Below are 22029 nucleotides of genomic sequence, written 5' to 3' on the forward strand. Positions count from 1 at the left end.
GCTACCTTTTATTTTCTCTGAGGTAATATCCGAATCATATTAAAACACTTCTTTGAGACATCTCTTCTTGGGTCTTTGTCTTTCCACTTCAATCTGGCTGTTTCCTCTCTATGTTTAATAGGATCTCCCTTCAACATAATCATGGGAATTTCCTTATCATTTCCGCTATGTTATTTTTTTTGTCTTATAACGCCATGAATATTTCTCTTTGTTTGTTTCTCATTTGATAAAGTATATCCCAAAGTATTTTCCTGGGAGGGATGAATATAAGATTATTTTTGAGATTTTGGGCAGTGGATATTGTAAATTGGCACTATTCAGTGTCTATTTTCAGCACCTTCTAATGTAGCTCCCATTACTTCACTTCTGCCTGAAAAGCTGTAAACATTTCACAGATCCCCTTTGTAGAGACGGTGCTGGATATAGTTTTTATTTCACCAATCTTACTCACTTTTTTTTTTTTTTTTTGTAAAATTTAGACAGCAGGAGGCTCTACTTAAACTGTTCTTTCTGTTTTTACTGCTAAGCATGGTCTTAGAAGGCTTTGGACTTTCTATAGCATTGTCAGGTATATCCTTGTCCAGTCATGAGTTTTCTTATTGTAAAACATATGGCCCAAGGCATCTATTTTGTTGATGTACATCACAGTGGGCCCAATGTAATAGTAGATCTAGGTAAAATAACAGTAGTCACAATCACTGTTGAATATTATGCTTCACACACATACAGTCACACACACAATCTGCCAGTAGCGGAATTCAATGTTCTGTTTCCAATACAGCACTAGCTACTGGTGTCATTCCAATATATTAGAAGTTATATTTCATTTGTTTCTTTATTTAAGTGTTTTAATTCTCTCCTCCTTATGTTCATAATTTCCTTTAAATCTTTAAGCATATTTCTAAGGGCTACTGGAAACTGTTTGCTACTTTCATTATCTCATTCATGTGAATATTATGTTTTGAGTATATAAATAATGCCACCCTGAATTAAGAATGTTAAAATTTGTATTGAAAAAGCATTTAATTTCATTGAGAACCAGCTTGATCATTTTATTGGCAGCTGTTGAATAATTTTTACTCTAGGAAGGATAAAGTACTGTGATCTCTGGGTATCCAGAGAATGGGCCAGGTACTCAATGTGATCTCTCTAATCTAATGGGCAGTTGAACATCTCCTGATCTTTTGTGTGCTCTGGTATTCATTGATGTTACAGTTCTCTTGTTCTTTGCCTAGCATTGTTGAATTTTGTAATGTGTAGGCATTAATTCTTGTTCAGTGAAAGAATCAAAAGGATATATATGCATTTTAGTCTATACTATGGACTTTCTCTGTGTTCTTCCTTTGACTCCAACATTCTATATTACAAATTCAGTTGACTATCTTATCTCCTCAAAACTTAAACCCACATATACACACATCAAATCCGGTGAGGGCTTTATTTTTGGTATTTTATTATTACTATTATTAAGGTTAGAAATTTTGTCACATATTTGAGGATCCTTTGGTGTCTGTTTATATTTGGGGATGTAGTGCCAAGAAAAAAAAGGGGAGTTCTAACATTTTATGTTTATGTGTGGGGTCTAGTACAAGGATAAGTCTCATCATCTGGCTAGACTCCTCATTGTATAAGATCCAGTTATAATATGTATTTGCATTTTTCTTATTTACTTTCTGAAAGATAAATCTTCTAGTATATTGCTATGTGGTATAATCCTGGTTTTCCAACTTTTCGGAGAGCTAAGTGGTATCAATAGTGATGAGATCCCACACTTCAGGATGTAGACCTTCATTTTATTACTTTTTATTCTCGTAGAGTTTTATAGTACTCAGTTAAGCATAGTTCCAAAATGACTAGAATAATTCTGTATAACCTTTCACCAGATAAACCTACTTCTTATGGTTTTGAAATAAGAAGCAGATGGGGAATTCCATGCTGCTTGGAGTGTCCTGAAGTCTGGCTTCTCATATAGTCAGAAATTATTTATGATTATCTTCCCCAAGTTTACTATTATCTACAGTGATACCTGGCTTCTGTAATTTTCTTCTATTTGTGGCATTCTGCAATATAATTTTATTGATTACAGTATTCTTGCTGTTACTTAGGTTACCATATCAGTTACTCCATCTTTTTCTACTTTATAAAATATTGCTTGATTTTTACATTTGTATTATACTTGACTGTTTCCTTTATCTGTGTAATCCATTTTGTGCTTATGAAAATACCATTAACACAAATTTAATGGAACTTTAAATGAGTCCAAAGCTAGCGTTTATTTTTATTGAGAGTCATAATGTTCTTTTGTATCTTTTTAAAGTTTCATTTAAAATTGACATATAATTGTACATATTTACTGGGGTTAGTGTGAAGCATAGATTGTATAATGACCAAGTCAGGGCAATTACCATATCTATTACTTTATACATTTATCATTTCTTTACAGTGGAAACGTTCAAAATCTTCTCTTCTAGGAATTTTAATATAAATATGACATTGTTATTAGCTATAGTCACCCTACTGTGTAATAGAACACCACAACATATTCTTCCTGTTTAACTATAACTTTGTATCCGTCTGCCAACCTCTCTCCAGCCCCCTTTCATTCTCTCCTCCTCACCTTCTGGTAACCGCCATTCTACTCTCCACTTTTTCTTTTTTATTCTTAGGGAGATGGAGTCTCACTCTGTCACCTAGGCTGGAGTGCAGTGGCACCATCTCAGCTCACTGCAACTTACACCTCCCAGGTTCAAGCGATTCTCCTCCCTTAGCCACTTGAGTAGCTGGGACTACAGGTGTGCACCACCATGCCCAGCTAATTTTTTTTATTTTTAGTAGATACGGGGCTTCACCATGTTGCTCAGGCTGGTCTCGAACTCCTAACCTCAGGTGATCCACCAGCCTTGGCCTCCCAAAATGCTGGGATTATAGGTGTGATCCACCACACTTGGCCTCTACTTTCTATTTCTATGAGATCAGTTTTATGAATGAAATCATGTGGTGTTTGTCTTTCTCTACCTGGCTTATTTCATTTAACATAATGTCCTCCAGGTTCATCCATGTTGAAGCAATTGACAGGATTTCATTCTGTTTTACGGTTGAATAGTGTTTTGTTGTCCATACATATATATATATATTTAGTAGAGCCCCATCTACTAAAAATGTAAAAATTAACTGGGCATGGTGGCTCACGTCTGTAGCCCCAGCTACTCGGGAGGCTGAAGCAGGAGAATTGATTGAATCCAGGAGATAGAGGTTGCAGTGAGCTGAGATTGTGCCACTGCACTGAAGTCTAGGTGACAGAGCAAGATTCCGTCTCCAAATATACATGTATATCTTTATCTATTAATCTGTGGATGAGCACTTAGGTTGATTCTATATCTTGGCTATTGTAAACAGTGAAGCAATAAATGTGGGAGTAAAGTAGCTCTTTGTCATATTGATTTTATTTTCGTTGAATATATTCCCACTAATGGGATGGCTGAATCATATGGTAGTTTTATTTTTAAAATAAAAATAAAGAGGTTTTGAGGAACCTCTTTACTGTTTTTTTCTAATGACTATAATAATTTACATTCCCACCAGTGGTATGGAAGTGTTTCTTTTTCTCTACATTCTCGCCAACAATTCTTATCCTTTATATTTTTGATAATAGCAAATTTAACAGGAGTAAAGTCCTATCTCATTGTGGTTGTGATTTGCATTTCCCTGGTGACTGACAATTTTGAGAATTTTGTACATACCTGTTGGCCATTTTTTATGTCTTCTTTGATAAATGTCTGTTAGGAGTTTTTGCCCTTGTTTAATTGGATTGTTTTTGGTTTTTTGCTGTTGAGTTATTTGGGTGCCTTATATGTTGTGGATATTAATTCCTTACCAGATGTATATTTTGCATGTATTTTCTCTCATTCTGTAGGTTGTCTCTTCCCTCTGTTGTTTGTTTCTTTTCCTGTGGAGACACTTTTTAGTTTGTAATAATGTCATAGTTAATAATTTGGTAGTAATTCCATATGTCTTTGCTTTTGCTGCGTGTGCTTTTGTGTAGTCTTAGCCGATAATTTCTTCCCCAGTCTAATTCCATGAAGCATTTCTCTTGTTATTTACTAATAGTTTCTTAGTTTTGGATGTCACATTTAAGTTTTTAATCCATTTAGAACGGATTTTTGTTTAGTCTGAGAGATTGGGGTCTAGTTTCATTCCCTTGCTTGTGAATATCCAGTTTTTCCAGCACTATTTTTTGAGTGACTGTTATTTCTTCAATGTTTGTTGTTGGTACCTTTGTTGAAAATCAGTTGTCAGTAAATGTATGGATTTATTTATGGTTTCTCTATTCTGTTCCATGGGTCTATATGTCTATTTTGATGCCTGTATCCTGCAGCTTTATTACTATATGTTTATAATATAATTTGAAGTCAGGTAGGGCGATACTTTCTTTCTTGTTCTTTTTGCTCAAAATTGCTTTGGCTATCTGGGGTCTTTTGTATTTTCAATATAAATTTTAAGATTTTTATATAAGGATTATATTGAATCAGTAGATCACTTTGGGCAATACGGCCTTTATATCAATATTAATTCTTCCATCTCATGAACATGTGGGATTTCTTTATTTCTTTATGTCTTCAATTTCTTTTACTAATGTTTTATAGTTTTCATTGCAGGGATCTTTCAGTTCCTTGGTTAAGTTTACTCATAGATATTTTCAGTCAATTTTATCTGTTTAAAACCCAGCTTTTCATTTTGTTGATACCTTGTATATTTTTTAGTCTCTATTATATTTATTTCTGCTTTAAGCTTTATTATAAATTTTCCTCTCCTTGTTTTAGGTTTTTCCCTTGATTTTCTACTTCCTGGAGGTGAAGCATAGGTTATTTATTCAAGATCTTTATATTTTTTTAATGTAAGTGATTACTGCTACAAACTTTCCACTTAGAACTGCTTTTATTGCATTTCATAGGTTTTGGTATTTTGTGTTTCCAATACTCAAAGACATTTTAAGTTTCCTTTTTTAATTTATTCATTTACTCATGAGCATATGTTCAAGAGCATATTATTTAATTTTCATATATTTATAGTTTCAAAGCTTATCCTATGATTGATTTCTAGTTATTCCATTGTGGTTACAAAAGATTCTTGACATAATTTTGATTTTTAAAAAATGTGTTAAAGCTTATTTTGTAGCATAACATATGGCTATCCTGAAGAATATTCTATGTGCTGATGAGACAAGTGGGTATTCTGCAGCTTTTGGGTGGAATGTTATGTAAATGTTTGTTAGGTTCATTTTGTCTAGAGCAGTTTAACTTCAATATTTATTGGCTGATTTTTGATATGGATAATCTGTCCATTGCTGAAAACGGGATTGAAAGTCCCCTACTATTATTATGCTACAGACAATCTTTCTCCTTATGTCTGTTAATAATTGCTTTATATATTTAAGTGCTCCAGTGATGGGTGCATATATATTTGCAATTGTTATATTCCACTGCTATATTGACTCTTTTATCTTTATATAATGACCTTCTTTGATTTTTTACCATTTTTTACATAATGTCTATTTTATCTGCTATAAGTACAGTTACTCCTGCTCTTTTAGGTTTTAATTTGCATGGAATACCCTTTTCATCCCTTCATTTTCAGTTTATTTGCATATTTATAGGTAAAGTAAATTTTCTGTAGGCAGCATATAGTTGAGTCTTTTTTTTTTCAAATCTATTCAATCATTGTGTGTCTTTTAATTGGTCGTTATTGATAGGTAATGGCTTACTACTGTCATTTTGTTGCTTGTTTCGTGGTTGCTTTGTAACTTCTTTCTTCCTCTGTCGTCTTTTGTGCTTAAGTGATTTTATCTGGTTTATTTTCTTCCTTTTTATTCTTGATGTAACAGTAATAGGTTTTCCCTTGTGGTTACAGTGAGGCTTACCGAAAACATCTTAGAGTTATAACAAGTTATTTTTAACTAATGACAACTTACCACTGATCACAAAATATAAAGAAAACAAACAAAAACTATTTAAAAACCCTCTACATTAACTCCATTTCTCCTACATCTTGACTTGTCTCAATTTTCACATATTTATATTGTTTATCTGTTCAATTATTGTCTTTTTTGTAATTACAGTTTTGCCTTTTAGTCTTTATACTGTAAAGATATTAGTGATATACACACCACAATTACACTGAGAGTATTCTGAATTTATATACTTACTTTTACCAGTAAGTTGTATCCCTGAAGATGTTTTCTTCATACACTTTATCATCTTTTTCTTTCAGAATAAAGAACTTTGGCTTTTACTTGTAAGAGAGGTTTGGTGGTGATGGTTTCCCTCAGCTTTTCTTTGCCTGGAAAAGTCTTTATTTCTCGTTCATGACTGAAAGATAGATTTCTTAGATACAGCATTATCTGTGGTGGGGTGTTTCTTTTTTTGTTGTTGTTGTTTTATTTTACTTCATCATTCTGAATGTTGTCTCCTGTCCTTCCTCTGAGAAGTCTGCTTCCAGGCATATTGGAGCTTTTTTATATGTTATTTCCTTCTTTTCTCCTGCTCATTTTAGAATCGTGTGTTTTTCATTGACCCTTGAGAGTTTGATTATTATGCTCTTGAAGTAGTCTTTTTTTGGTTTGAATTTGACTGGCAATCTTTCACCTTCCTGTACATATACACACACACACACACACACACACACATATATATATATACACACACGTTTCTCTAGGTTCAGAAAGTTGTCTCTTTGAGTAAGCTTTTTATCCCTACCCTTCCTTTGTTCACTTCCTCTTGAAGGCCAGAAACTCTTAAATTTGCTCTTTTGATGCTATGCCATAGATCTTATAAGCTTTCTTTGTTCTGTTTTGTTCTCTTCTAACTGTATATTTTCAAATTGCCTGTCTTCAAGCTCACACATTCTTTCTCCTATTTGATATATTCTGCTATTGAGACCCTCTAATGCATTTTTCAGTTATTTGCTCTATTTTTCATTATGTTTGATACCTTAAAAATCATTTTAATCTCTTTCTTAAATTTCTCTAATAAATTTCTGAAAGATTTCTGTGTACTTTCTTGAAGTTCATCAAATTTCTTAAAATACTTATTCTAAACTCCCCATCTGACAGATCACATATCTCCATCCCTTAAGGGTAAGTTGCTAGCACTTTATTTAGTATGTTTGGCTAGGGCATATTTTCTTAAATATTCTTGATGCTTATGGGTGTACATCAATGTCTGAACATTGAAGAATTTTACATTTATTCCTGTCTTCACAGTCTGTCCTTGTTTGTACCTGTCCGTCTTCAAAGAACTTTCCAGGAATTCATAGGGTACTGACTGTTTAGTTTCCTAAGTCAATGATCACTGCTGCTGTTTCAGCCCTGGAGGATGCCCTAAGACCTTGTTTATGAAATTATCTCACAGTATGTGAGGTCACTAAATCAATGAGCCTGCAGGGACACCAGGAGAAAGTGCACTGGATTCCCAAAGTCCCTCTCTCATTTTCCTTTCTCTCCATCAAGTGGAGGGAGTCTCTCTCTTCACTGTGCTTCCTGGGGCTGGTCAGGGATTATGTAGGCAGCGTTACACTGTCCTTTCTATCCTTTTCAATGTGCCTTTTCTTACTATTTTTCTAAAACCAGGTACCATAATCCCTCATTTTGTTTTCTAGCTTTTGTGAATGTATTTTATTACATGGATATTTGTTCAAATTGTTCTTTTTTTGTGTATGTGGGAAAAGGGGCACTCACTGGAGGGCTCTTTTCCACCATCTTACTCTACCTCCTCATAATGTTATTTCTTAATGAAAATTTTACTATTGACTGAAATAAATTGGATCAACAATTTTGAATGCATAGTAATTAACCACAAAGTACAGTATAACATAAAATATTTCTTTACTGCATTAACAATTAAAGAAACAATTTTGTTTAAATATCATATAAATACAACAAATTGCCTATATCACATGTGTAGAACTTAAAGTTTTCACGAACTAGATGTGGTGGTGTATGTTTCATCAATATTAAACACTACCTCAGGTGTTTTAGATCAATGTTCATGGTTTATCAACTTCCCCTTACCACCTGAATCACAAGCACTATGATGACATTTAGAATCACAGATTTGTTTTTACACCTTCCAGATCTCATAAAAGTTGAACCATATCACATGTACTCAGTTGTCTCTCATTTATCACTGAATTTATATTTGTAGTTTCTTGAAATTTTGCTTTTTGTGGTAGCTAATTTATTGTAATTGAGTTACAGTATTCCATTATGTGAAGAGACCAAAATTCATTGGTCTAATTTACTTTACTGCTGATGGACATTTCAGTTAATTTATAGTTTAGGATTATCATTAATTGCTTTCTTGAATAATTAAAGTATGCTTTTAATGAAATGAAACTTTATCTATTGAGTATACACTAAGAAGTGGAATTTCTGAATCATAGACAATATTTGCAATCTGCTTCTTTATGCAATGCCAAAAAAATTTTCAAGGTGGTTGTGCACTGAACTAAATTGTGTGTTGTGTACCCTCAAAATTTATACATTGGAGCCCTTACCTCCAATGTGGTTGTATTTGTGTAAGGAAGGAATGAAGGTTATCTGGGATTATTAGAAGCATAGAACCCTTATTTTACAGAAAATTAGTGTCTTAATGAGCAGGGACACTAGAGAGCTTGCTTTTTCTGTCTCCAGACATACTCACCAAGAAAAGGCCTTGTGAAAAGGCTACTGTTAAAATCCAGGAAAAAAGCCATCACTAGAAACTAAACTTGCTGGCACTTGATCATGTATCTAGTGTCCAGAACTGTGAGAAAATAAATGTCTGTTGTTTAACCACCCAGTTATGGTTTTGTTTTGTTGTGTTGTGTTGTATTGTGTTTACTCAGCCCAAACAAATAAAGGCAGGTTGTACTAATTTTAACTCCCATCAACAATGTATGAAGGTTTATTTATTTATTTGTTTATTTAACCTTTTTATTTCCATAGATTTTTAAGGAACCAGTGGTATTTTGTTACATGAGTAAGCTCTTTAGTGGTGATTTGTGAGACTTTGGTGCACCCATCACCTGAGCAGTATATACGGAATTTAATTTGTGGTCTTTTCTCCATCACCTCCTTCCCTTTCCCGAGTCCCTAAAGTCCATTGTATCATTCTTATGCATTTGCAGCCTCATAGCTTAGCTCCCACTTATGAGTGAGAATATATGATGTTTGGTTTCCATTCCTAAGTTGCTTCACTTAGAATAATAGTCTCCAGTTCCATCCAGTTTGCAAATGCCATTAATTCATTCATTTTTATAGCTGAGTAGTATTCTGTTGTGTGTGTATGTGTGTGTGTGTGTGTGTGTATATATATATATATATATATATATATATATATATATATATATATATCTCACAATTTCTTTATCCACTCTTTGTTTGATAGACATTTGGACTGGCTCTATATTTTAGCAATTGTGAATTTTGCTGCTATAAACATGCATGTGCAAGTATCTTTTTCATATAATGGCTTTTTTTCCTCTGGGTAGATATACAATAGTAGGATTGCTGGATCAAATGGTAGTTCTACTTTTAGTTCTTTAAGGAATCTCCACATTGTTTCCCATAGTGGTTCTACTAGTTTACATTTCTACCAGCAGTGTAGAAACATTCCATTTTCACTGCATCCACGCCAACATTATTATAGGTGATTTTTTTTATTATGGTCATTCTTGCAGGAGTAAGGTGGTATCGTATTGCGGTTTTGATTTGCATTTCCCTGATCATTAGTGATGTTGAGTTTTTTTTCATATGTGTGTTGGTCATTTGTATATCTTCTTTTGAGAATTGTCTATTCATGTCCTTAGCCCACTTTTTGATTTTTTTTTTTGAGACAGAGTCTCGCTTTGTTGCCTAGGCTGGAGTGCAATGGCACATTCTCGGCTCACTGCAACCTCTGCCTCCCGAGTTCAAGTGATTCTCCTGCCTCAGCCTCCTGAATATTTGTAATTACAGGTACCCGCCACAACACCCAGCTAATTTTTGTAGTTTTGTAGAGTTGGGATTTCACCATATTGGCCAGGCTGGTCTCAAACTCTTGACCTCAGGTAGTCTGCCCACCTAGGCCTCCCAAAGTGCTGGGATTTGTTTGAGATTTGTTTTTTTTTTTTCTTGCTAATTTGTTTGAGTTCGCTATAGATTCTGAATATTAGTCCTGTGTGGTATGTATAGATTATGAAGATTTTCTTCCAATCTGTGGGTTGTTTATTCTGCTGACTGGTTTTCTGTTTGTTCTTTGCTGTGCAGAAGCTCTTTAGTTTAATAAAGTCCTACCTATTTAATTTTTTTTTTTTTTTTTGTATCTGCTTTTGGGTTCTTGGTTGTGGTTTTTTTTTTTTTTTTTTTTCTAACTCAATGTATAGAAGGGTTCTTCTGAAGTTCTCTTCTAGAATTTTAATAGTATGAAGTTTTTAATTTTTTGGCATGCTTGTCAATGCTTAGTGTATTTTGTCTTTTCTATTTAGTCCTTGAGGAAAATAGATAGTTAAATCACACTGTGATTGTGATTTTGATTTTCATTTTTCTTATGACCAATAAAGTTATTTAAGTTTCCATTTACTTATTGGCCATTTGGGTATTTACTGTTTTATAAATTGTTGTAAATATTTACCCATTGTTTAATTATTTTTACAGTAATAGCTGTAAATATTTTTTCCAATTTCAACCATTCTTAGACTGTGTATATAATATTTTTCTTTAAGAAAATGCCTCCATTTAATTTCTATTTGAGCTTATTAACCTTGTTATGCCTTATGGATTTTGAGTCTTAGAAAATATTTCTGCTTTCTAAAATAGTTAAAAATTCTCACATTTTTTTCCATATATATTTTCCATTTTTATTGTAGTAAAAACACATAAAATAACATTTGCTATTTTGAACCTTTACTAAGTGTACAATGTACAGTGGTATTGAGTACATTCATATTTTCATGCAAACATAATCACCATTCCTCTCCAGAGTCCTTTCAACTTGCAAGACTAAAACTCCATACCAATTAAATAACAACTGCCCATTTTCCACTCCCACCATCCTCTGGAAACCACCATTCTATATGATTTCTCTATGATTTAACTGTAATTACTTTATTTTGTGATTGTTTTATTTTACTTAGTTTAATGTTCTCCATGCTCATATATGTTGTGATATGTCAGAATTGTTTTTGTTTTTAAGGATAAATCATATTCAATTCTATATATGTACCACATTTTGCTTATCCATTCATTTTTCAGTGGGAACTCGGGCTGCATCCATATCCTAGCTCTTGTGATTAACGCTGCTACGAACATGAGTGTGCAAATATCCCTCTGAGCTCAGGTTTTCACATCTTATGACTACATACCTAAAAGTGGAATTGCTGGATCACATGGTAATTATACTTTAAAAGGTTGAGGAACCACTACACTATTTTCCGTAACTTTCTGTACCATTTTACCTCCTCACCAGTAGTTTACAAGGCTTCAAATTTCTCCATAGTCTTTTCAACACCTATTTTATGTTTTCTTTTCTCTTGGTAGCAGACATTCTCATTGGTGTAAGGTGATTCCTCATTGTACTTTTGATTTGCCCTTCCCTAATGATCAATGATTTTGAGTATCTTTTAATGTGCTTATAGGATATTTGTGTTTATTTTTTGGAGAAATGTTTATTCAAGTCCTTTGCCTATTTTTAAATCAGACTGTTTATTTTACTGAGTTTTGAGTCCTTTATATATTTTGATATTAACCCATTATCAGATACATGATTTGCAAAAATAGGTTTCTTATTTTGTGGGGTGCCTTTTTATTCTGTTAATAGTGTTTTAATACACAATTTAAAAAATGTTTATAAAGACCAAATTATCCATCTTTTCTTTCGTTGCCTGTGCTGTTGATGTCATACTTTCTAATACATTTTTATTTTCTTTTTATTCAATACTAGTGTTTTTGAGTCTACTGGAATTTTTTCTAGTGTTCTTTCTGAGACATTAAGGTTATTAACCATCACCAAATTTAGGAAACCCCCTTTTCCTTACACTTGCATTTTAATTTACATGCCATTTAACCCCCTGCAATTGTGTGTTCTGCTTTTCTCCTTCTAGATTGCAAGTTTCTGGAAATATAGAAACTTGTTCCCTAAAATCTATTTTATGTATTTATTTTAAAATGCTTAATATATATAAATGTCTCAGTAAGTATTTACTAAGCAAATAAAACTTGTATATTTATTTATAGAAATAGAAAGTAATCTTTTCTTGACATAAGTATTATTAATCAATTCTCAGACATGAAGTTACACAAAACATTGTCTTATAAGACCTAACATAAAAATGCTGATGAAATAATTGCCTAATCATATTTTATTATTTAGGATTCATTATCTACTTATGTGTTTACATACAGTTGTATCATTTCTATGCAAATATTAAAAAGTAAAATATAAACAAAATCAATTGTTTAAGGCAGAGTCCAGCAAACATTCTCTGTGATGAGTCATAGTAAATATACTTTGCTGTGCAGCCATAATGACTCCATTACAACTCCTCAAAACTGCCATTGTAAAACATAAACAGCCATAGACAATATGTAAACTCATATATATGTCTGTGTTCAACTAAACATCTATTTATTAAAACAAGTGGAAGATGGATTTAGATCAAGGACCATACTTAGCAAACCCTTAAGGTAAAAAATTTTTTTTCAAAAATTACTTTCACATTCAGAATCTTCAGAATTATTATTTGGCTCACAGCCATAAATGTCTATATTTTCCATATAATATCTTTTGGCCCATCAAAATATTTCTGATGCAGCAGTGTTGCAAAAAATGATCCATATAGTCTAAAGCAACTGTGGAATAGAAATATAATGGGAGCTATGTGTGTAATTTTAAGTTTTCTTATTACTACATATAAAAGTGTAAAACAGATGGGATTCATTTTATGATATATTTTACTTAAGCAAATTTATTCAATATTTTATCATTTCAACATGTAATATATATTAAAAAGTTGTACTGAAATATTTATGTTATTTTTACGTACTATTATGTACTGTATTTTGACATTCTGTATTTTTAACTTACAAATTGTCTTAATTTATACTAGCCACATTTTAAGTGCTCAATATTCACTACTACACAGTATAAGTCTAAAAGATATTCTTCCAAGATCCTGATAAATCTGCAAACTTTTGAAGTTGTGGTTTTCTTTTCAAAGTATCCTATTGGAGGTTTTCAGAAACAAACAGTACTGCTATTTAAACTCATCATTCTTAAGTGCTTTGATTACTGAATTTTTGAGAATACAATTGTCTGGTTATGCTATCAGGAATAAAAACTGTAATACTACAGCCATTTGGCTGACAGCTATTGTAAAATGTCATTTATTAAAGAGATCTAATTTTTTAAATTCCACTTCTTAAAATTGATGTAATACTGTAATTAACTTCCCAAAAGTCAATAGCTGCTATTTTAAATAGCTCCTTTTTCTTTTCTCTCAATATATATAACCTATGCAAAAATTGTGTGTGTGCGCATGCACACACACACACATGTGCACGCGTGCATGCGTTTGCATCTATGGATAAGAGAGAGAAACAGACAGAATAATGAAATTATTTTATCTATCGTATAGGGTAGCTGGGATTAGTAATTTGAAAAAAGCACTAGTTTGCTCTTTTAAAAAGTGTGATTGTGATACAGTTATTTCCTTTTAATCACAGTTAACTCTCACCAGTTATCTTTCTCTTCTGAATATCACTCTCCCATCCTAAAGATACCTAAAACTGTACTTTTCAATTTATAGATAATCAGCAAAGATTACCTCCTGACACATAGCAATGACTTGATAAGTTAATTGCAAGAAGTACAACTTTACCCATAGAAAGTCCTCTCACAAAATTAAAATTAAATGTTCTAATTGAGAATTGAAGGGAGTTTCTGGAATGACAGATTATGTATCAGCCAGAGGTATGTAGCAATCTTTTGCTAAACAGAAAACCCGAGTGTATGTTAATCAAATTGTAAGTTTATTCTTCTACTGAGATTCATGAGTTTAAAAGCTAATATATGCTGGAAACCTCGGTAACCAAGCAAACCTTGAATGAGCAACAAGATTTCAGCTGTTGAATTTTTGTTGGTACTGTATTTATTATAAGGTTGAAAGGAGGAGGAGAGATGTTAATAAATATTTCTTTTGGTTCTGTGTGCTCAAGTAGGCCACTGGGCTTATCAAGTTTTTTTTTTTTTTTTCTGTTTTATATTTGGACTCTTTTGCTTGTTATCCATAGCTTTTATTTTTGCTTGTGATTCAGCAAAATCTATGTAGTACATACTTAAGATCCAACAACAAATTGAGAAGAAAAAACATCTAATGCATATCTGAATGGAACAAGTATTGAATGATGTTTAAGTAATATCTGGTGTAGTGAGGGGGGTGTGTGTGTGTGTGTGTGTGTGTGTGTATTCAATTATATTCAAAAAGTGTGTGTATCCAGATGTTAGGTCTTGTATTATGATTGTGATATGCTTCTGCATTTCTTCCCCCTGTGGGCACTTACGTAAGGATGTGATTAACTACGTGACTCTTTTATCTTTTAAGTGAACCAATTCCTTTTTATTTGATAAGCCCATTGGTTTGCTTGAACATGAAGAACAGAGAAAGAAGCATTTACAAATGAGGGGGTGGATGTACCCTGTGAAAATTATTATAAAACAGGAAGTATGATTGGGTTTGGTCCAACACCTTCAGCCCATTAAGGGTGTTGTACCAAACTCAGATTTTCATGAAAGTTGTGGCTTCCAGTATGCCAGGAGTGGAAAGTGTGTCTTCACTTGGGCCCAGTGTCTCTAGGTATTTGGCAGTTGACATGTTCAAACAACTATCAGTAGCTGCCACAAAAATCCAGATTTCCTGATGCCAGAGTTTAAGTTTATTGCACTGAAGAAGTTGCTTCTATATTTACCTCATGAGAAGGGAGACCAACAGGGGAGTGGGAAAGTACCAGTTCACTTGAATACAAACCCACTCACTAAATTTATCTAGCAAATGCACCAGGCCTTTGCATGCTCATAAAATAATGCAAGGATAAGGGATTTAAATTTTTTCTTCTCTTCTCTCTGACATGTTTTAATGTATTTTTTTCTCCTTTTTACCTTAAAATCTCTCCCTAACTAGTGTGACATTTTAGAGTTACTTCTGAGTTCCAATGCACAACAGATGACAACCCAGAAGAGAGCAACATGAGTCAGTTGTTGCACTAAGAAGTGACGTTGCATGATACCTTTCCATAGTAAAACACATTAGAAGAAAATAGGAATATTAAATATTTTAAAAACCAGATAGTGTTAAAGATATTGATATGTTGGCCATCTTTGATTCCTCAGGTGCCTTTAAAAAATAATAAAATGAGTGGAACATATGCTTCATGTGCCTATCAATCGATTAAATTAACAAAAACAAAATGCTAAACAAACACTAAACTAAAACGCTGATTAGTTTGACCTTATTGTGATTCTGTTTATATAAATTAGAAATTGTGAATTGTAAAAATGATGCTGGCCATCTGGAATACTTTGGACTCAATCCTTATGTTATCTGTCTATTCCCTGCACTTGGATACAGGAGTATGAAAAAAGAGAAGTCATTTATTAAAACCCTTTAGGTTATGCTCAGTTTATTTTTGTTGGAAGTCATTATGATATACATAAAGGGTAGACATGTTTAAATACGCTTCTCAGTGTAACTAAATATGGTGAAATACAATACTGAGACTCTTAGAAGTATACTATGTATTTTTTCTTAATCTTTACCTTCATCTTATTAAGAAATAATACAGTCATGATTGTATGCAAATATGTAGGCAACTGATAACAGCAACAACAAAAATTCTATCTTCTTCTCTTCTAAAATATTTCTTTTGTTTCTTAGAGTTTTGTTTTTTTGTTTTTTTCCAACTTTTATTTTAGGTTCAGAGAGTACATGTGCAGATTTGTTACACAGGTACATTTTGTGTCACTAGGGGTTTGGTTTACAAATTCTTTTGTCACCCAGGTAGTGAGCATAGTAACAAACGGGTAATATTTTGATCTTCACCCTCCTACCACCCTCCACCTTCAAGTAGACCCTATTGTCTCTTGTCCCCTTCCTTGTATCCCTGTGCACGTGATGTTTACCTCCCACTTGTAAGTGAGAACATGTGGTATCTGGTTTTCTATTCCCATGTTAATTTGCTTAGGATATGAATCACCTCCAGCTGCATCCGAGTTGCTGCAAAGGACATGATTTTATTATTTGCTATGGCTGCAGAGTATTCCATTGCATATATGTACAACATTTTCTTTATTCTCTTCACCATTGATGAGCACATAGGTTGATTCCATGTCTCTGCTATTGTGAACAGTGCTGCAATGAATATACAAGTACATATGTCTTCATGATAGAATAATTTATATTCCTTTGGATATATACTCAATAATGGGATTGATGAGTCAAATGGTAGTTCTTTTTTAAATAAGTTCTTTGAGAAATCTCCAAACTTCTTCCCAAAGTGGCTGAACTAATTTACATGTTCACCAGTGGTATATAAACATTCCCTTTCTCTGAAACCACCATCTGTTTCTTCTAAATGTTTTTTTGTTTTGTTTTGTTTTTTTGCTTTTTTTTTTTTTTTTTTTTTTTTTGAGACGAAGTTTCATTCTTGTTGTCCAGGCTGGAGTGCAATGGCACTATCTTGGCTCTCTGCAACCTCTGCCTCTTGGGTTCAAGCAATTCTCCTGCCTCAGCCTCCTGAGTAGCTGGGATTACAGGTGCCTGCCACCACATCCGGCTAGTTTTTGTATATTTAGTAGTGACGGGGTTTCACCATGTTGACCAGGCTGGTCTTGAACTTCTGATCAGCCTCAGATCCACCTGCCTTGGCCTCCCAAAGTGCTGGGATAACAGGCGTGAGCCACCATGCCCAGCCTTCTTTGTTTTCAGTATAGCCATTCTGACTGGTGTGAGATGGTATCTCATTGTGGTTTTGATGTGCATTTCTATATTAATTAGTAATGTTGAACATTTTTCCATATGTGCACTGGCTGTGTGTATGTCTTCTTTTGAGAAGTGTCTGTTCATGTCCTTTATCCATTTGCTAATGGTTTTTTCTCTTGTTGTTACATTCTGTAGAAATTGTACATATTAGAAGTTTGTTGGATGCATAGTTTGCAAATACTTTCTCCCATTCCGTAGATTGCTTACTGTGTTGTTAGTTTCTTTTGCTCTGCAGAAGCTCTTTAGTTTAATTAAATCCCACTTATCAAGTTTTTTGTTGTAATTGTTTCTGGAGACTTTGTCATGAAACATTTGCCAGGGCCTATGTACAGAATGGTATTTCCTAGGTTTTCATCTAGGGTTTTTGTAGTTTTAGGTTCATATTTAAGTCTTTAATACATCTTCAGTTGATTTTTGTACATGGTGAAAGGAAGGGGTCCAGTTGCAATCTTCTGCACATAGCTAGTGAGTTATCCCAGAGTCATTGATTGAATAGGAATTCCTTTCCCCATTGCTTGTTATTGTCACCTTTGTGGAAGATCAGATGGTTGTAGGTGTGCAACTTTTTTTCTGGGTTTTCTAACATGTTCCTTTGGTCTGTGTGTCTGTTTTCGTACCAGGACCACATGCTATTTGGTTACTGTAGCCTTGTAGAATACTTTGAAGTCAAGTAGTTTGATACTTCTGGCTTTGTTGTTTTGGCTTGGGATTTCTTTGTCTTTTCATGGTCTTTTTTGGTTCCATATGAATTTCAGAATTATTTTTTTCTAATTTTGTGAAAACGTCATTGATAGTTTGATAGGAATCTCATTAACTCCATAAATTGTTTTGGGAAGTATTCTCATTTTAGCAATATTTTTCTTCCTGTCCATGAGCATGGCATGTTTTTCTATTTTTTTGTGTGTGTTGCCTCTGATTTTTTCAGAAGGGTTTTGTAATTCTCATTGTAGAGATATTTGACTTCCCTGGTTGGCTGTATTTCTAGGTATTTTATTTTATTTTATTTTTTTATGGCTGTGAATAGGATCACATTCTTGATTTGGCTCTCAGTTGGGATGTTATTGGTGTATAAAAAATGCTACTTATTTTTGTACATCGGTTTTGTTTCATAAAATTTTGCTGAAGTTGTTTATCAGATATAGGAGCCTTTGGGCAAAGACTATGCGGTATTCTAGGCATAGAATCATATTGTCTGTGAAGAGACAGAGTTTCATTTCCTCTCTTCCTATTTCAATGTCTTTATTTCTTTCTCTTGCCTGATTGCTCTGGCTATGATTTTCAGAACTATGTTGTATACAAGTGGTGAGAGTGGGCATCCTTTTCTTGTTCTGGTTCTCAAGGGGAAGGCTTCCAGCTTTTACTCATTCAGTATGATGCTGGATGTGGGTTTGTTATAGATGGCTTTTATTATTTTGTGTTATATTCCTTAGATGCCTAGTTACTTGAGGGTTTTCAACAGGAATGTATGATGAATTTTGTTGAAAACTTTTTCTGTGTCTATTGAAATGATCATGTCATTTTTGTTTTTAGTTCTGTTTATGTGATAAAGAACATTTAGTCATTTGTACATGCTGAACCAGCTTTGCATCCCAGGAATAAAGGCTATTCTGTCATGGTGTATCAGCCTTTTTTTTTTTTTTTTTTTTTTTTTTTTTTTTGAGATAGAGTTTTGGTCTTGTTGCCTAGGCTGGAGAGCAATGGCACAATCTCGGCTCACCACAGCCTTCGCCTCTCAGGTTCAAGCAATTCTCCTGCCTCAGCCTTCCTAGTAGCTGGGATTACAGGCATGAACCACTATGCCCAGCTAATTTGATATTTTTAGTAGAGACAAGGTTTCTCCATGTTGGTCAGGCTGGTCTCAAACTCCCGACCTCAGGTGATCCACCCGCCTCAGCTTCCCAAAGTGCTGGGATTACAGGCATGAGCCACCATGCCCGGCTGGTGTATTAGCTTTTTGATGAACTGCTAGATTCTGTTTGCTAGTATTTTGTTGACGATTTTTGTAAGTATGTTAATGAGGGATATTGGTCTGAAGTTTTATTTTTTCATTGTTTCTCTGCAAGGTTTTGTTATCGGAATGATGCTGTTCCTATAGAATCAGTTTGGGAAGTTGTATACTTCCAGGAATGTATCTATTATTCTAGGCTTTTTAGGTTGTGTGCATTGTAGTGTCTGGAAGAGTCTCTGAGAGTGTTTATTATTATTATTATTATTATTATTATTATTATTGTGGGGTAAGTGGTAATGTTCCATTTGTCATTTCGGATTGTGTTTGTTTGGGTCTTCTCGCTTGTTTCTTTATTAATCTGGTTGGTGATCTATCAACCTTATTTATTCTTTCAAGAAACTAACTTTTGGGTTTACTGATATTTTGTGTTGTTTTCACATTTGCATTTCTCTCAGTTCAGCTCTGATTTTAGTTATTCCTTTTTTCTTTCAAACATTTTGTCATGAAGCATTGCCTTCATCATCAGTGAAAAAATACTAAATCTGTGTGCTATGAATAATCATTGCACAAATGATTTAAACTGCAATTACAAAAGAGAATATTTCTGGCAGATATATAGGAAATCACAAAAAGGCAGCAGGAGTTGGAGAATATCATTTTCTGGCAACAGGTAAATGCAAGCTTTTTAAGTCTGATTACCCTCTTTTTTATCTTACTTGATCAAACATACTCTAAATCAAGTTTTTGCCATTAATTTCAAAGCTTGAACAAAAGAACACTAGTAAGTTTGAAAATCTATGCTTCATATTATTTTCATGCCCTCAGATAAATTAGCACCCTGCAGCCAGAAGATGTTCAGCACATTCCGATATGAAGAATAACAACAACAAAAAATGATGGAGCCAGTGACATTACCAAGATGGTGAAGTGCCAGCCTTTATCCTCTCATAATAAATAAAACAAAACAAAACAAAAACAAATATAGACAGATATCCACAAGCCAGAATAGCCCAGCGAGGGTTCCTGGGCACATTTATGAATCTGCAACAATACAGTGGAACCAGAATTTTCACAAAGAAAAGATCGTTGGTGAGACTGGAATACCTGAGACTCCAGGAGACAACAGGGATAAAGACAAAAGACAGAGGCTATTGGCATCAGAAATGTGGTGGGAGCCACCATCATTCCCAGTGTTCTGCTCCACAGACAACACTAACATGCTTTGTCACTGAGGTAAACAACAGCCATTCTTAGAGAGCCCTAGAGAGGAAAATGTGGCTGCATACCCCACCCTTCAAGAAGCAGTAAGACTCCACTCCTGTGCCACTCCAGGACTCAAGCCACCACCTCTCCCAACCTCATGCATGCCACTGACCCCCTGAGTATTAGCTATACTGCAAGTTCCCGCACTTCAGACTCCAGATTTGTGGCTTCACTGTGCCCTTCTATGCCTCAGAAACCAAAGCCATCACCATAGCAAACCAATTTTTACCCCTGGCCCCAGAGCCAATGTCTCTCTGAGTGTGCTCACACCCCAGTCAGTAGCTCAGCTGCCAAAGAGAGCTTGCCTGCATGCCAAAACCTGGAGATGCTGTAGCTACCTGTATGCCTGTGTCCCAGGAAATGACACAACAAACAAATTCAATAAAGTAGCAGGATACAAAATTAACAAAGAAAAATCAATAGTGTTTCTATACACTAACTATCCGAAATTTAATCAAGAAAACAACTCTATGTCCAACAGCTATACAAAAAAATACAATACGTAGTGATAACTTGAAAAAAGGGAGTGAAAGATCTATATACTAAAAACTGTAAAACATTGATTTAAAACATTGAAGAAGATGCAAATAATTAAAAAGATACACTGTGTTCATAGATTAGAAGAAGTAATATTGTAAAAAATGTCCACACTGCCCAAAGTGATCTACAGATTCAATGCCATTCCTATCAAAATTCCAATGAAATTTTTCACAGAGATCGAAAAAACAATTATAAAATTTATGTGGCACCACAAAATACCCTAATAGCTAAACCAATATTGAACAAAATAACAAAGCCAAAGAATCACACTACTTTGTTTCAAAATCTACCTCAAAGCTATAGTAATCAAAAGAGCATGGTATTGTTACCAAAACAGAAAGCCTAGAAATAAGCCCACACATTTATACTCAACTGATGTTTAAAAAAAGGTGTCAAGATCATGTACTTGGAAACGACAGTCTCTTCAATAAGTAGTGTCAGACAACTGGATGTCCACATATAAGGAATAAAATTATATGCTTATCTGACATTATGTACGCAAATCTACTCAAATTGGATTAAAGATGTAAACATAAGACCTAAAACTGTAACACTACTGAAAGAAAACATAGGGGAAAAGCTCCATGATACTGGTATGAGCAATGATTTTTTTTAATATGACCCAAAAAGCACAAGTGAAAAAGGAAAAATAGACAAACGGGATTACCCAAACTACAAGCCTTCTGCACAGCAAAGGGAACAATCAACAGAGTGAAAAAACAGCCTATGGAATGGAATAACATATTTGCAAGTCATACACTTGTTAAGGGGTTACTATCCAAAATATATAAGAATTTTGAACAACTCAATAGCAAGAAAACAACACAACTAAAAAAATGGACAAAATATCTGAATAAATATTTCTCACTAGAAGACACAAATGGCCTACAGGCATAGTAAACAATGTTCAATCATCAGGAAATATAAATTTAAAACAACAAGATGTCACCTCACACCTATTATAACTACTATTATCAACAAGATAAATAATCAATTTTGGTGATAATGTTGAGGAAAGGGAACCTTTGTACACTGTTGGTGGGAATATAAATTAGAACTTTTATCATTGAAAACAGTATGGAAGTTCCTAAACAAACCTATAAATAGAACTACCATATGATCCAGCAGTTCCTTTATCAGGTATGTTATCCAAAGAATATGAAATTAGTATGTTAAATAGATGTCTAAACACCCATGTTTATTGCAGCAGTATACATAATAGCCAACTATGA

General features: G+C 33.8%; 1 long non-coding RNA gene across 5 annotated transcripts in view; it reads left to right on the forward strand.

Annotated features, from left to right (window-relative positions):
* LOC105484299 (uncharacterized) overlaps positions 1-22029 on the forward strand; it is a 518018-nt gene that overhangs the window by 456037 nt on the left and 39952 nt on the right. Inside the window, exon 8 of one of the 5 annotated variants that reach the window (XR_011611008.1) lies at positions 19820-20101. The exons of 3 other annotated variants lie outside the window; for them this stretch is intronic. This is a non-coding gene — a long non-coding RNA (uncharacterized lncRNA). Of the gene's footprint in view, positions 1-11266; positions 11789-19819; positions 20102-22029 lie in introns of those variants that run through there. One more of the 5 variants, XR_988856.3, reaches the window with a different exon arrangement.

The sequence above is a fragment of the Macaca nemestrina genome, chromosome 12, assembly GCF_043159975.1.
Source record: "Macaca nemestrina isolate mMacNem1 chromosome 12, mMacNem.hap1, whole genome shotgun sequence".
NCBI classification, from domain to species: Eukaryota; Metazoa; Chordata; class Mammalia; order Primates; family Cercopithecidae; genus Macaca; species Macaca nemestrina.